The sequence below is a fragment of the Tachyglossus aculeatus genome (assembly GCF_015852505.1).
Source record: "Tachyglossus aculeatus isolate mTacAcu1 chromosome 12 unlocalized genomic scaffold, mTacAcu1.pri SUPER_6_unloc_1, whole genome shotgun sequence".
NCBI classification, from domain to species: domain Eukaryota; kingdom Metazoa; phylum Chordata; class Mammalia; order Monotremata; family Tachyglossidae; genus Tachyglossus; species Tachyglossus aculeatus.
The window spans coordinates 6,467,392-6,484,457 of NW_024044828.1; the positions used below are offsets into that span (position 1 = coordinate 6,467,392).

The following is a 17,066-nucleotide window of genomic DNA, read 5'->3' on the forward strand; positions in this document are numbered from 1 at the left end:
GAGATTAAACATTTATATTAGCAAATTATATTGAAGTTGAATGCCATCGAATAAAATAACCTCTAGGTATTTCCATCATGAAAGAATTATTGAAAGCTTTGAACTCACATATTTATTTTCAACTCTGGATCACATTTTAACCTTCATCAGTCTTTTCTAGTCAACGATTTACTCATTTTTTAACATAGTTGGGGACATGCACATTCTTTGATGCATGCATGTTCTAAGGATAACTGGTGGCAGTTAGCTTTGACAAATTTAACCTTAAGAAATTATAATTGCATAGAGATCTACTCTGACCTTAGAGGGCAAAAGTAAATACAAACTGTTTTCTTTTTTTCTTTATTTCTTTTTTTAAGTAAATTCATTGTCTATAAGATAGAATGGCTTCACTAAGCACTCATTTACCTGCCCATGATATTTGACCATGGTTTGGGGCCACTTTTCTACTGACATTTGTTTAATTCAAGATTCAAATGGGAAAGATTTCCTATATTCCCCCTACTGATGAAATCCATCAATTTGGGGGAGATGGGCTCAGTCAACCTCCAAAAGGAAGACTCCTCTCAATGTCCATTTTTCCCAAACTCAATCTAGCAACTCACATCTCCCTTATAGCTTATAATTACCAAAGGTAAGCACATATGAGCAGTTTGGGAAAGAAATTCTAAAGATGGAAATCAACAATTACTGCCCAAAAGCAAGGTATGTAAATACACATTTATGCAATCATGCATGTGCCATATGAATATTGAAAGAAGTAGTTCAAATCTAATAAGAATACCCTGGATTTCTTTCAAAGCTGAAATTTGGTGAACTTTCAACATATGCGGATCATCCATTTCTCCAGATAAATTTCATTTATTTTGCACTTCTGACTTCCCAGTTTGAGTCAAGGGTCAGAAATAAGAGTCCAACTGCCAGATGCCACAAAGGTAGAGAGGCTTATTTCTGGCAGCGCCATAATGGAGCTTGCCAGATATCTTGCAGGAAAGTCTGTTCTTTAGAGATTTCTGGTCTACTTCTGCAGTTCAGAGGGTATTTTAATTTCTGGAACTAAAAAAAAATATAAACCTTTAGGAGGTCACTCATTACTATTCATGATGTTACTTTATTATATTAATCAAAGATATTGTACAATGTGGAGGAAGACTTGTCTGGGCTCACAATCATTCTCTACCATAGAAATGAGAAACAGTTTTGGTACTCAGTATCTTTTCTGTGGTCAATTAGATTGAACTTGTTAGAACCTTGGTTAGGTTTCTTAGTCCTTAGCACCTCTTTCATACAGAATTACCTGTAAATCAGTTTACAGATTAATCGTTTTTGACAAATAATTATAATTGTGGTATTTAAGTGCCTGTTATGTGCCAAGAGCTGTACTGTGGACAGACACGTTCAGGGTACCACATGAGACTTGTGAGCTAAGTAAGGGGGAGAACAGGCCTTGAATTTCTGCTTTTACAGATGAGGTAACTGAGACCCAGAGAAGTTATGACTTACCCAAGATCACACAGCCAGCAAGTGTCAGATCTTCCAATAGAATTCAGGTCTTCCAACTCTCAGGCCCATACACTTCTCCACAAGGACAGTAATTGTTCTGCTGACTTAGCATGTCAAAAACAGAACTCCTCATCTTCCACCCAAACCCTGTGCTTCTCCTGACTCTCCCACCATAGTAGACAGCATCACTACCCTTACTGTCTCACAAGCCTGTAACCTTGGCATTGTCTTTGATTCCTCTCTCTCATTCAACCCACATATTCAAGCTATTACTAAATCCTGTCAGTTCAACCTTCACAACATGGCTAAAATCTGCCCTTTCCTCTCCATCCAAACTGCTACCACATTAATCCAAGCATTTATCCTATGCCATCTTGATTACTGTATCAGTCACTTTCCTGACCTCCCTGTCTCCTGTCTTTCCCCACTCTAGTCCATATTTCAGTCTGCTGCCTGGATCATTTTTTCTACAAAAACATTCAAGCTATGTTTCCCCTCCCATCAAGAACCTCCATTGGTTGCCCATCTACCACCACATCAAACAGAAACTCCTTGCCATTGGCTATAAAATAGTCAATCACCTTCCCCCCCCTCCTACCTCACCTCACCACTCTCCTACTACAACCCAGCCTGGGGTTGGGAGTCAGAGGTCATGTGTTCTAATCCCGTCTCCGCCACTTATCAGCTGTGTGACTTTGGGCAAGTCACTTAATTTCTCTGTGCCTCAGTTACCTCATCTGTAAAATGGGGATTGAGATTGTGAGCCCCACATGGGACAACCTGATTAATAATAATAATAATAATAATAATAATAATAATAATGGCATTTATTAAGTGCTTACTATGTGCAAAGCAGTGTTCTAAGCTCTGGGGAGTTTACAAGTTGATCAGGTTGTCCCATGGGGGGCTCACAGTCTTAATCCCCATTTTACAGATGAGGTAACTGAGGCCCAGAGAAGTTAAGTGACTTGCCCAAAGTCACACTGCTGACTATTGGCGGAGGCAGGATTTGAACCCCTGACCTCTGACTCCAAATCCCATGCTCCTTCCACTGAGCCATATTGCTTGATTACCTTGTATCCCCTCAGTGCTTAGAACAGTGCTTTGCACATAGTAAGCACTAAACAAATACCATTACTAATTAATTAATTAACCCAGCCCATACACTTCACTCTTCTAATGCCAACCTATTCACTGTATCTTGATCTCACCTATCTCACCTCAGGCCTCTCACCCATGTCCTGCTTCTGGGCTGGAATGCCCTCCCTCTTTTTTTTTTAATGGCATTCATTAAGCGCTTACTATGTGCAAAGCACTGTTCTGAGCGCTCTTTATATCTGGTGGTCAATTCCTCTCCCCCTGTTCAAAGCCTTATTGAAGGCACATCTCCTCCAGGAGGCCTTCCCTGACTAACCCCTCTTTTCCATTTTTCAACTCCCTTCTGTGTCACCCTGACTTCCTCCCTTTATTCATTCATTGTCATATCTATTGAGTGTTCACTGTGTGCAGAGCACTGTACTAAGTGAATAATACCTCCCTTCTCCTCCTTAGTACCTCCCTCCTCCCAGTCGCACAGTACTTATGTACATATCTGTCATTTATATTAGTGTCTGTTTCTTCCTATAGACTGTAAACTCACTGTGGGCAGGGGATGTGTCTGTTATATTGCTATTTTGTATTCTCTCAAGACCTTGGTACAGTGTTCTGCACACAGTAAGTGCTCAAGAAATATGATTGACTGACGGACTGACGAATCAGTATCAAAAGAATGACTAAGGAGGCTTAGTAGGCAGTTTGGGGATTAAAACCAGTTTATTAATGGTGTTCACACAACTACAATATTGGATAAATTATTGCTCTATTCTTGGTCTCTAGTACTTCATTTGAAAATTGATTAGAAAAGTGAACATTCACCTTTTACAAAGGTTTAAAAAAGTATCTGTGTTTTTAAATATAGACATTGTGTATATGGTATGTAAATAGTTACAAAGATTATTTACTCTAAAATGAAATCTTTATAGTAGATGCATTAAAGAGCTTCTGTGGCAATTTCTATCATTGACCAATATACTTAACACCAAATGCATTTAAACCAAATGCCCTGGCTTCTCACTCTTAGAAATGTCATTTACTTAGACATTAAATCAATTATTTGTTCACTGAGCTTTTAAAGAAAGTTATCAGCAAATCCCAATGGGATTCTCATCAATGGGAAAAGAGCTGTCTAAAATAATGTTTTAAATCAGAATCATTTAAAATCTTGTCTGCTGTAACTGTGCAGTCTCGTTAAAATAATAATAATTAAAAAAACCTCATGTTTTTAAAGGACAGAAACTCTAGCAGTCCATTTTCTATTAAATGAAAAGCAGGGGTTAGTAACTCTTTTTTTATAATAGTTTTAATGGATCAATTGTAATTTGTTTGAGACACTGAAAGCTTGTTTTTGAGATCCTTTGGGTACAGTTTCTAATTGTACCTTGTGTTTCCATGACTATTCAGGGATGGAATTTATTCCTTACTTATAATTTTTAATCTTACTATATTGTTTCTTTGAGATACTGAAAGCTGCCTTTTTGTTTCCTAAGAGGTCCCTTGGATACAATTTCTAGTTTCTTAGGGCGTACTCAACAGATGGTCCATGGTTTGACCTTGTAATTATGAGTCATGGGTTTGGAATAAACTAATTTGTCCCTATTATATTTGTCCCTAAGATATGAACTGATTTATTTTAATCTATTGCTATTTCAATAATTCATTGACATTTAGAAAGTGCTATTTTCATCCATAATTACCATGCTAAATTACAAGTTGTTTCTCTGCTTTTCAACAAGAGTGGTTGATCTAAACTGTTTGTTGTGTTTTTTTTCTGCCCCAATTAGATATTTTGGCTATCAGGTTTAGAATGGGCCCAAACTACTTTATGGCTCTGTGGGTTGGACCTACCACAGACACCACATTGACTTCTTCAGCAGTCCCCCAACTCCACCTACATATGTTCACAGACAATGAGATCACAATCAATGAGATCCCTTGTCCCAGTCGGACCACAAACATCAAAGCGGTGACTGCCTCAGTACATCTTCACTGGACAGGATTTGTAAAGAGAGTGAATGACAACAGCATTCTCAACAATTCATTCAATCATACCAGTGTGCAGTGTGGCCTAATGGAAAGAGCCCAGGCCTGAGAGTCTGTGCTCTAATCTCCACTCTACAACTTGTCTGCTGGGTGACCTTGGGTAAATAACCGAAGTAACTTCTCTTTGCCTCAGTTACCACATCTGTAAAATAGGATTACATCCTACTTAGACTGTGGAACGGCATCTATTTCCAACCTTATTGACTCATATCTACCCTAGTGCTTAGTATAGTTCTTGGCACATAATAAGCGCTTTAATAAATACCATTAAAAATAAAAATAAGAAAGTGATACTACTTGTACCATTAACTGTTCTTTCTGTGCCAAGCACTGCATTAGGTATTGAGGAAAATACACTATATGCAGATTAGATACAGTTCCTGTCTCACATGGGGCTCAAAGTATAAGGCAGTAACAAATAAACTGATAAATACATGAGTTTGCTGATGGAATACCATAACTGGGGAGGTCTAAGTATTAATCAGGGAATTCTTCCTAGAGGAAGTGGCTTAATAGGAGGACTTTGAAGAAGTTTGGGGAAATGGAGTGGCAGCAGGGATTATAGGCAGGGAACAAGGTAAGAGTAGAGGTTGAAAAGTCAGAGAGGTGAACATGGAGAAAAGAGAGAAGTTTTAGAGAGGCAGGATTGCTTAGTGGAAGGATCATAGATATAGAAGTCAGAAGAACTGGATTCTAATCCTGTTTCTTCCATTTGCCTCCTATGTAACCTTGGGAAAGTCACTTAATTTCTTTGTACAGAGTTTCCTCATCTGCAAAATGGGGATTCAAGACCTGTCTCTCTCCCTGTTTAGACTGGAAGCCCTATGTGGGATTGTAAACAATCAAATTGCACCTACCCCTGTGCTTAATACAGTGCTTGGCACATAGTAAGCACAACAAATACTACAGTTATTGTAATTATTTGCTTGGAGGAGGTTTGTGTGCTATACTAGGTCCTTAGGAAACCAACTAAAGTTTTAATTCCTTACCCTCAAAGATGTAATGTAATGGAGAAGACAAGTTGGTATCACTAACTAATATAAAACAGTTAAAGGAGGGTGGAAATACTGAAACCAATAGCAAATAGATGGATAAGAGTGATGTGGTGTTTTAGGGGTGAATGACTAGAAAGGTCAGGGAATTAACTGGAGTTTTAAGAAGGTAGTTATTTACAAAATGAGTCTGTGGGATCCCCTGCATTTCAAAGTATTTTTAATTTGAAGATATTTCTTCTCAGTGACAATAAACTTACAGACATCTGGTAGGGTCAAATGAAAAGAGAGAAACTGGAAAAAATAAACAACTCACTGTCCTAAGGCAAGATTCTCTGTCATAACAGGAGGAGGATGGTAGAGCCAGGAGGTGAAAATACAAAGCAGGGAGGGAATGGAGGGAGAGCAGATGCTCAAGATTCATCATTCTCTGTGCTATCACCCTGGGGCCAAGATTTAGTCCTGAGTTGCTTCCAATAGGCTCTCTCCATCAGACATTTTTTTCTCCTAAAGGGTTTTTGTGCTTCTTTGATCAGCGCTCAAGATAACATCCTTGGGCATTAAAAGCTTGTCAGTTTTGTGAAATGTTTTGGATAGTTTCCCTTCCTTCAAAATTGCTTCCTTCCCTCTCACCTGGCCCTTCAATCTTTTGATTATGATTTTTTCTCCTCACAGTGGCCTTGTGAACTATGGGGTGTTTGCTTCCTATGCTTGGGTAGACATTTCAGTGATCTGTCTCATGGTCATTTATTTGACTTTAGTACTTCAGTCTCTCCAAAAAGAGAAAGCATTCTCAGAACCCCTGAGAGATCCAGCCTGCAATCCAGACTGCCTTCCTCTATGCCTAGGAGAGTCCACTTCCTGAGCTCACAACAAGGTCAATTTCCATTCAGTTCTTCCTGGTTATTCATTCATTTATTCATTAAATCATATTTATTGAGCACTTACTGTGTGCAGAGCACTGTACTAAGCACTTGCTTTATCACATCCTACCCCATCAATGTCCATTGGTCAAATAAAATATGTCTCCCTTTTGACCCTCCTCTGTGGAAGAGAACTAATTTCCTCTTTGGAGGTGGTAGATTAGTTCACTGATTAGGAGCTTTTGTGATAGTAGGGGTCTTGTTTGGTCTTGGGGTCTCTTCTACTAGTTACTTATCTATTCTGTACCTGGTCCTATTCCCCTTGTCTTTCCCTATTCTGTTGTGCGAGTCAAAATGGAGTCCTTGTTTATACTGCTCATGAGAAGAGATCCTGCTTGTCTCTGGGGGTCTTGAGATTTGGTTCTACTCCCCTATGTCTTTCCTTCTTCCTTTATCAAACTCTACTCCTACTACTCATGTTGGAAGGAGGTTCTGTTTTACCTTGGGAACCCATTTTCTAGACTGTAAGCCCGGTGTGGGTTTGTCTCTCTCTCTTGCTCAATTGTACTTTCCAAGTTGTTAGTACAGTGCTCTGCACACAGTAAGTACTCAATAAATATGTCTGAATGAATGAATAATTGTATATTCCATAATCATCCTTTCCTCTCCATTCAAATGGCCACCACTGCTCCAGGCATTTGCCGTATCCCAACTTGACTACTGCAACTGCCTCCCTGCCTCCAATCTCTCTCCTTTCTGGTCCATACTTTGCTACCCAGGTCATTTGTTTTCTAAAAATATCTTTCTGCTGATGTCTCTCCATTCCTCAAAAACTTCTAGTGGCTACCCATTCCTGGCAGTTGGCTTTAAAGCACACCTGGTTATCTCCACTTCTCTCTCTCTCCCTACACTCCAGCTTGCAGTCCTTGTTCCTTTCAAGCTAACCTACTCTGCTAACCTACTCACCGCCTACTCTCTTCTCTGCTGATGCCAGATGGCTCACATCTTCCCCACTATTGGGAATTTCCTCCTTCATATCCAACAGACCACAGTTCTCCCCATCTTCAAAGCCTTCTTGAGATCACGTCTCCAAGAGGAGGTCTTCCCTGAATAATCTCTTCTCATTCAGACTTGTGGAATTGAACTACCATCACAGCCCTTCAATAGCATCTAAACACTTAGCACATCCCCTCTATCAATGACATAGAAGTAGCGTGTCTCAGGCTTTGGAGTCAGAGGTCATGGGTTCAAATTCCAGTTCTGCCAATTGTCAGCTGTGTGACTTTGGGCAAGTCACTTCACTTCTCTGAGCCTCAGTGACATCATCTGTAAAATGGGGATTAAGACTGTGAGCCCCACGTGGGACAACCTTGATTACTTTGTATTCCCCCCACCCCCAGCACTTAGAACAGTGCTTGGCACATAGTTAAACGCTTAACAAATACCAACATTATTATTATTATTTATTTTATATATAAATGTTATTTAAATCCTAATATTCACCCTATCTAGTTTATTTAAGTGCCCATCTCTTCAACTAGATTGTAAGGTCCTTGAGAGAAAGGACCATTTCTTTTAACTCTTCTGTAGTCTCCCAAGCACTTAGTGTAGTGTTCTGCACACAGAGAGGGCTCAATAAATCCTATTGATAAAGATTGTAAAGTGTATAATGTCCTTTAAGAATATTTTCTTCAACTATGCGCTATTATTCTAATTTTTAAATTCCTGCCACTGTCCTATATGACTTTAATAGTGGGGTAGTCCTGGATGGAATCTGATGCAAGAGATTCATGACACTGTCAAATGATTGTGTTTGAAAGCATCACTTTCCTTCCAAACTATAGGAGATGATGATTTTTTCTACAGGAAAGTTCAGAGAAACCCTACAAATAATACTGACAGCCATCAATCAGTTAGTGGAAAATACAGTGCAGACTTAAATGATGGAAGGATTTGCTAAGACATCAGAAAATCAAACAAAAAAATAAACAGAAAGATCCTGCCTTGGAGTAATTTAGAGTACAACAAAAACAATGTTGGTAAAGACATCTACAGATCCTCTGTTGTGGAAGCTTCTAAGCAATTGAATTGTGGAACATACTTCAGGCTTCCAATTTTACCACTATTGAATCCCTAGTGGTCCACAGATTTAAAGTAGTGGAGAAAACAATACCTGTGCAATTTCTTAAACTCCTTTTTAATGATCTAAGAGGCAGGGTAGCCAAAGATGCTCAATTCATTGTATTCAATCAAATGAGTTCATTTAATACATTCTGCAATACGAATGTGCAGAAACACAAGTCTCTATATCAGACTTTTTCAGTAATAAACGTAGATTGAACAACAAGGTCATAATTCAGTGCTGGCAGTTCTTTGATGACTCCTAAACTTGCAACCAGTTTTATCAATGAGGAATAGAGTATATTTGTTGATGCCAATTAAAGTTTTATCTTCACATATCCATTGCTCCGCCAGTTTCTACAGATCAAACTTGTGAAATCTCTTTAGAATTCCTTATTTGATAAATAGCCAGCCCTACAGTTCTTGCATTTGCTATTTCCCGTCTAGACAACTATAGCATAATGGTCTTCTGGATGACTTCGCTTTTTTTCAAATTCTATGTTTTTGAACTTCAAAGAAATGATGCAAGCCTTGCAAAATTAATGGAATTTTTCTCAATTGATGAACATGGTATTATTTGTTTTCATCTGGAATTCTCCAATTTTGTCTTCTAGGAGTATGGCTGTATGTTCAGGATTGTGTTACATTTGCCAGATGGTCTCTGGTACTAGTATAGTAAAACATACCAGTATACCATGAAGTATAGTAAAACATTCTCTTTTTTTGTCCCATAACAACAGAGATTGTGTATGGGCACACAATTGCTATATGCAAACATCTGCTTTGATTACGTCATAGTCTGGTACTTTAAAATGACATGTGTATAAGGTACCTTGGTTTCTCTAATGTTTTTATAATAACATATTTTGGTGCATGATCTCTGACATTTCATTCCCAATCTTCTCACAAGTTTGGAAATCTAAGGAGGGGCCTGTGGTCTGGGTTTCATTTATTCTGGTCACATGCAAAGCTACTACCTTATTCCTTAGCAAGGTCCTCAGAAAAGCAAGGGTCATACTGACTTCAGTAGCAGCAGATGACCAGGTGGGAGAATCAGAAAAAAATACCACTTCCAAGGTTACCTGGGGCAACTCCAGTTGAGGTGGTAAAGCAAGAGAAATTACTAAGGGGAATGGATAATTACAATTCCTATAGATCTTTAAGAAAAGAACAGACAACCCATCTATAATGGATGCTACAGTCAACCTGACTGGAGGCAGGGGTTGGTTGAGATAACCTTTTCAGGGTCCTTCCACTCTCTGATACTATGACTCATTTATTCAATCATCCTTACTGAGTGCTTACTGCGTGCAGAGCACTATATTAAATGCTTGGGAGACTACAATATAACAGTAAGCAGACACACTCCCTGCCCACAATGAGCTTACAACCTAGAGACTAGTTGACTCGCTTCTCTGTAGGGCTGGTAGCCATGGATATGGAACCCCCACCCAGACATTCCCAGCTCACCATGGCATTAGTTTTTATAATTGACAGGGTTATCAGGCTAATTTCAAGAGAATGGATGGTTTATGGCAATGGGCTTCAGTTTTTAGACCATAATGAAGAGATGTGAAATTTTATCCCTTTGTAGAAGTGATTACATTTAATACCTCATGAAATAGAAAAGTTTGTAGATGAAAATGCCCAAGATCTGAATATAACCTATTATAATTCTATATTATAATATAGAAGGTTCTGTGGCTACAGCCACCATCATCTTGGTCTGGAGCAAAAGACAAAACTAATACAATTAAAATCATAAGGGAGAAAAGTTTTCTTCAAAATCTATCAGCAACTCTGCCTGAACTGCTTGCCTTGCAGCTGTGACTTGGAAAAACTGCAAAAATCAACCTCTTTGGATGGTATTGCTCATGTTATCTGTGGAATGCTAATTATGTTTTAAAGAGGGGCCAATTAAATGTACTCCACAGGCCATCATTCACTTTAACCTGAGTAGGAACCAATTTATGGATTTGTTCTTTCACATAAATCCGTCTTTGTACTCCACACCATAAATTACCCAGTTTCCCAAATGGTCTGTTTGAAAATAAAATAAAATTTATAAACAAAAATAAATAAATGAGAGGTAACTAGCATCTCACCCAGTAAGATTTTAATGAAACAACTCTTCTTTGTATTTCATTGCCTAGGAAATGTAATGTCCTGGAGAATGTTGGCATAATATTGGTGCAACACCTTTATTTTCCCAAAATGCTTTCAAGTCAATTATTTCATTTCTTTCTCAATTGACCCTATGGGGTCCTTCATCTGCAAAATGGGATTCAATACTTGTTCTCCTTTCTACTTAGACTGTGAGTCCCTGTGGGACCTGGTTATCTAGTATCTACCCCAGTGCTTGGCATATAGTAAGTTTTTAATTATTTTACAACTAAGGCCTAGAGAGGTTAAATTATTTCTTATGCACACACACCAAACCAGGATCCAGGATACCAGCTCCGCTAATTCTCTGCACCATGGTGTTTTCCATAGTCCATTGATATAATTACCCAGCCACCAATTGAATTTCACTTGTGTAAGACTATAGTAAAGTTGCTTGAACTAAAAAATGTTGATAGTGCCAGTGTGGAATTTGGCAATTTTGCCCCTCCTAAAGGCGGTTTGTTTTTTAAAATGAATTAAATTGTTTTTGACATTGCTATGGTGAGCATTTTTTCCCCAAAACTCTGATAATTATTCTAGCAAGGTTCCACAATTCTTAAAGTCTGTGCCTCTCAATTTTAAATTAACTTTTTTTCCCAAGTAATATAGTAAAAGTCAAAAGGAGTGGGGAAAATTAAGCAGGTAATACTCAATTACAGAATGATATAATGTGATTGTTATTTACATTCTATGAGTGTAAACAGTTCTTATTCCTGATTATAGGACTTCTGTGTTATTAGAAGCAACTACTTGTACTATTGTTTTCTCTGGTTTCTATATATGATTGACAATCACCCCCACTGCATTTAGTGTATGATACATAGAGTTGAACCTGATTTGGAAACCTTTTTGCTCTTTTTTTATGAACTTTGGAAAAACTACCAATAATTTTGTATTGGACCAATCCACAAGGGCCTAAGAAAAGTTAATTGCTCAGGCCAGATAGCCCTTAACTGTTATTTAACAAAATCACACTTGGCGCCACATGGGAATATTGAGAAGTGGTAACAAACTAACTTCCGTGTAAATTAGGTCAAGTTTCACAGAGCAGAATCATTGTGTGTGAGTTGAAGCAGACCTCACTGGGTTCAGCTACAAATCTAAATATTCGCCAAATGTATTACTGTGTGTTTGGTAGAAGAAGAGTTATATAAGCCTTGAGTAAATATGTTCCTTGATTTATTTCTTGGGAGGATGAGTAATATCACTAGAATTGCTTCTCAGTAATTTAGGATTTTTTTCCCCTGTATAAGCATGTACCTCTAAACTGACCTTATTTGAAAATGAGATTTCTATCTATAGGCAAGTGTGAATGAAAAGGGAATAGAGGAGAGAGCATGGCTTTGGTGTCAGGACTCCTGGGCTCTTTTCCTGCAATGTGACTTTGGGCAAGTCACTTAGCTTCATTTGTGCCTCAGTTTCCTTATTTGTAAAATGAGGATTCAATATGTTTTCCTTCCCCTTTAGACTGCGTGCTTCATGTGGGACAGGGATTCTATCATATTTGATGGTTTTTATAGGAATCCTCAGTATCAGAAGAAGTCGTTACTAATGGTGAAGTTCACCTACAAGTTATTGTGTGTGTGTGTGTGTGTGTGTGTGTGAAAGAGAGAGAGACAGAGAGAGAGAGAAGATCATCAAGAGACCTGCAGTCTCAGCTACAGTGAACATTCAAAGAAGTTGTCCTTTGGTCTGTTTTTGTTTAATATTTGCAGTGCCTGGAACAGGTTTCTCTTTTGCTTCCTTGTCTCTTGTAAAATGGAACTAATTCCCATTTCTGTCTACCTCAGATAATTAATGTGAAGGCACTTTGTTCTGCAAAACATATCATTACTTGACAGACCTATAGATCACTTCGGGCTGTGATTCTCCCCCTGCTATTTACAATTTATCCCAATTATTTATTCTGTTTTTACCCTACTGCACTGTTCCCTAAATCTCTACTTGGAAAAAGAGAGCCATGCTAATCTGTCTGCTGCTGTTGCTTTTGGGGATTCCGCAGGTCTGTTTCATCATGTGCTTCACTGAGTCTTTAATGTGATCTTTAATGTGCCTCTTCAGTGTTTCATCTTAACCAAGTAGGTGTGTTGCATGAAATGGCAAAAAACAAACAAAAAAAAAAACCCAACAAAAAACCCAACAGCAAACAAAAACTTTCCCAGACTTTTTGGGATTTTATCTGACTTTTAATATTTTGTTTAGATTTGATAAATTGCATCTCAGTTGACCTTTAAAGATATCAGCCATGCTTTAGCCATTATATGATTACCAAACTTGAAAAAAAAAAATACAAAAGCTGAACCCTGCTGTTTCTGTAGGAAATCAATAACTTCCTTCATTGTTGCTGGTCAGAGGAAAGAACAAACAAGGAGAACTGTAGACTGGTTTAAATACAATGATTGGTAACTGCTTTTGATGAAAATTTTCTGATTAATGGGGCCCCCAAATACCTGCTGATAGAAACCTTCCATATCATATCTCGCCATTCCATTAGCTTCCCTGGCACTTTTTCATAGCTTTTAGGAATACCTCTGAAATCAAATAAGATAGAATGGAGATTGATGGTAGGTTATTAGATAGAAAACATCTGAAATTTTTACACATATATTTTATCCCTGTTATGTTACTTGTCTAGTTTTCTGGTTGCCCCTTTAAATCAATCAAATATATTAACTGAGCACTTACTATATGCAGAGCACTGTACTAAGCTCTTGAGAGAGTACAGTATAAGAGAATTAGCAGACCAGTTCCCTGCTCATAACAAGCTTACAGTCTAGAGGAGGAGACAGACACTTTTCAGAGGTTTGTGTTTGTTCTTTCTCTGTAATTCCTCTGTGTCTAGGATAATATTTTCTACAAAGTAAAGATTTAATAAATACTGTTAATGGTAATAATGGGGATGATTCCAGAAGTTGGCATTCTGCTAGCTCTCATTCTCTGGTACTCAATCTGTCTCTCTCACTCTCTTTCACGCTCTCTCTTTCTCTCTCTCTCTCTCTCTCTCTCTCTCTCTCTCACACACACACACACACACACACACACTGTTCCCTCTCCTACCTCTCTCTCATACATTATAAAAAGCAATATTTAAAATATGCTCTATTTCCTGAATTTAATCCATTTCTTTACAACAGGAAAAATACTTCAGACAAAGATGGGAGTAACACTCCCCTTGAAGGGGTGGATTATCTATGTAACCAATGACTGCCTAATTATAAAAATAATTGTGATATTTGTTAAGTGCTTACCGTAAGGCAAGAATTGTGCTTAGCCCTGGAAAAATATGAAGATAATCAGGTCAGAAGCAGTCCCTGAATCAGGTATCGAATCCCAGTTTTACACATGAGCAAACTGAGACACAGAGAAGTAAAGTGATTTTCCCAAGGTCACACAGCAGATAAGGATTGGAGTTGAGATTAGAACCCAAGACTCCTGACGCTTAGTTCTGTGCTCTTTCTACTAGGCCATGCTGGCTCTCATTGACATTACAAACTGCCTTTGGGAGAAAACACAATAAAAATTTCTAATGCATTGCTGCTTAAATCTCTGGTTCCAAACACCATTACATGGGTGTAATCCGGCTGTGGAATAGATGTGAGGTAAATGTAATATGATTTTAAGAACATATTTCATGGGAAAATTAAAGACCACAAACATTTTCAACTGATTAAACCAAATGTGTGTGTGTGTGTGTGTATGTGTGTATTGTTTCCCACAATTGGGGTAGTCATCCAAGATGGCCAGGTAATCAGTTATCAGTCACAGCCTGCCTAGCAAGGCCTAAGATGGATCCAGATGTGATCTATCTTGATGCAATGCATTAACCTGGGATTTTTTTTCCAAAAGCTTTTAAACATTTAGGGATACATTTTCAAAGTGATGCTCAATGAAATGCATGAGTGCTTTCAAATACATCCATTTACACGGTATTGATGTGGTGGCCTTTCCTGTGCAGAAAGATGCCATATAGTGTTCATTAAGTCCTCTCCCAAAGCAGGCCTTGTTTTTCGATACCTGCATCAATAGACTCTGTATATGTTTATGTGCACTGCATTTGGACCGAGAAAACTGGTAAATCTTAGGCTGAGGTCTCTCCTGCTAGAAGGGGTAGATGAAAACAGAATACTGTCAGGCTAAAATTGCAGGAGAATGTGGGACAGCATAATGGTTTACCCTATCTGTGCTTCTCAGGATAGAGTGGGATCAAAATTAGAAGCAATAACCTTCTTTATGTCACTATGAACAATCACATTTATTTGATAAACTGTTTCTTTCACTTAGGTTTTTCAGAATTTTATTTTAAGGTGCTAGTGGTTAGTCTGTTGAACTAACCAGAAGAAGTTAACAAGAACTGTTAATTTTAGGCACAAGCATTGGTTGTGTAACTGATGAAATCAATAGAGCACTAATTATCTCCCAGAGCGATAACAGTGAAAAACAGTGAAAATTCAACACCAACTCACCCCATTTTATCTGCTCTCCTGATTTATTATTTCCCAGCTCATTCTATAGCTTTCAAGTAGTTCCCTGGTCTTCAGTCTCCCTCCCTCACTGCCTGTCACAAAGCACTTGGAAAAGTGCAACGAAATAGAATTGATAGCCCCAATCCTGCCCACAGGAGTTTACAGTCTACAGGAGGAGCTTACTTCCTTCAGATCTCTTCTCTGCATCTGGCACTTAAATGAAATACCAGCAGTGATGCCGCCTAGCCCCATGGAGGCAACAAATGTATCCAACCCCAAAATCAGTTAGATATTAACTATAATTTTGTAACTTCTATAATTTCATAACTTCTCTATAATTTGATAACTTCATTTCAATCCTGTTCATTATGGGCGGTCAAAATGGGAAGCACCAAGAAAATATATGCAAATAACATGGCAATAAAGAGAGCGTAACTCAGTCTACTTTGACTCCACCTGACCTCTACAGTCATATTCCCTGAATTCAAAATAATGGTAGTATGAAGAGCAATGACTCACTATTTCCCCCAAATGTCAGCTATAAATAGAACCCTGAATAGGAACCGGAAAAGGAATAATCTAAAACAATATTCTGCATCCTTGTGCTCAGGAAGGTGATCATTACCATCAGCCGCACAAGTTTCGGACAATTTACATTCAGAACCCCTTAAAAACATCACACAAGTGAGCTCTATCTAAGATCATTACTTTGCACTCCAATCACTTACAGTTAAATGTATTAAAAAGTTTTGCTTGTCTAGACATTGCCTAATAGACCTTAGGAAAAAAAAGTTTTGTGGCTGGGTAAATCTCTTGGCATTAATTTAAATGCTTGGGAAGTGAGATGATTGTAGCTGAGAAGCAAGAGTACAGCTTGGAATTTCAATATGTGCCTTTGTTATTTTTTCCTAGGAGAGGGTAGGGTTCGTGATAGCCCAAAGTAATATAGATTTATTCTCTTAGAGAATGGTAGTCTTGTCTCCAAGCTAGTGCTGGGTCATCAATAGTATCATCATCATTCATTCATTCAATCATATTTATTGAGTGAGCACTTACTGTGTGCAGAGCACTGTACTAAACGCTTGGGAAGTACAAGTCGTCAATATATAGAGATGGTTCCTACCCAACAACGGGCTCACAGTCTCATTATCATTATTACACCGAGAAACAGGGTTGCCTAGTGGAGAGAGCACGAAGCTGGGAATCAGGACCTGGTTTCTAATCCTGGTTCTGCCACTAGTCTGCTGTGTGAGCTTGGGCAAAGTCACTTAACTTATCTGTGCCTCAGTTAGCTTATTTGTGATATGGGGGTTGAGACGGTGAGCCCCATGTAGGACATGGACTGAGTCCAACCTGATTAATTTGTATCTACTCCATTCCTTAGTTCAGTGCCTGGCACACAGTAAGCATTTAGCAAATAGCATTAAAAAAAATCCTCATCACCCTTATCAAAATCATCATCATCATCCCAAGTATTAGCTGAAAATCTTCAAAGCCTTATTACAATTGCATGTCCTCCATGAGACCTTCCTCAGTTAAGCTCAATAGTAATAATAAAAAAAGTAAATAATATTTTGTTAACGCTTAGTAAATGTCAAGCACTTTACTAAGTGCTGGGGTAGATTCAAGATAATCAAGTCCCACATGGGGCTCACAGTCTAAGTAGGAGACATTGAATCCTTATTTTGCTAAGGAGGGAACGGTGAAGTTGTGACTTGTTTGAGGTCACACAGCAGGTAAGTAGTGGAGTCAGGATTAGAACCCAGGTCCTCTGACTCACAGACCTGCATTGTTTCCACTAGACCACATTGCTTCTCCCTCTA

At 38.4% G+C, this 17,066-nt stretch overlaps 1 long non-coding RNA gene across 1 annotated transcript in view; it reads right to left on the reverse strand.

The window, feature by feature from the left end:
- Nucleotides 1-1,013: 1,013 nt before the first annotated feature.
- The window catches only part of LOC119921148, a 63,709-nt gene continuing 47,656 nt past the window's right edge, over nt 1,014-17,066 (reverse strand). Inside the window, exon 3 of the long non-coding RNA XR_005448470.1 lies at nt 1,014-1,056. This is a non-coding gene — a long non-coding RNA (uncharacterized LOC119921148). The remainder of the gene's footprint in view (nt 1,057-17,066) is intronic.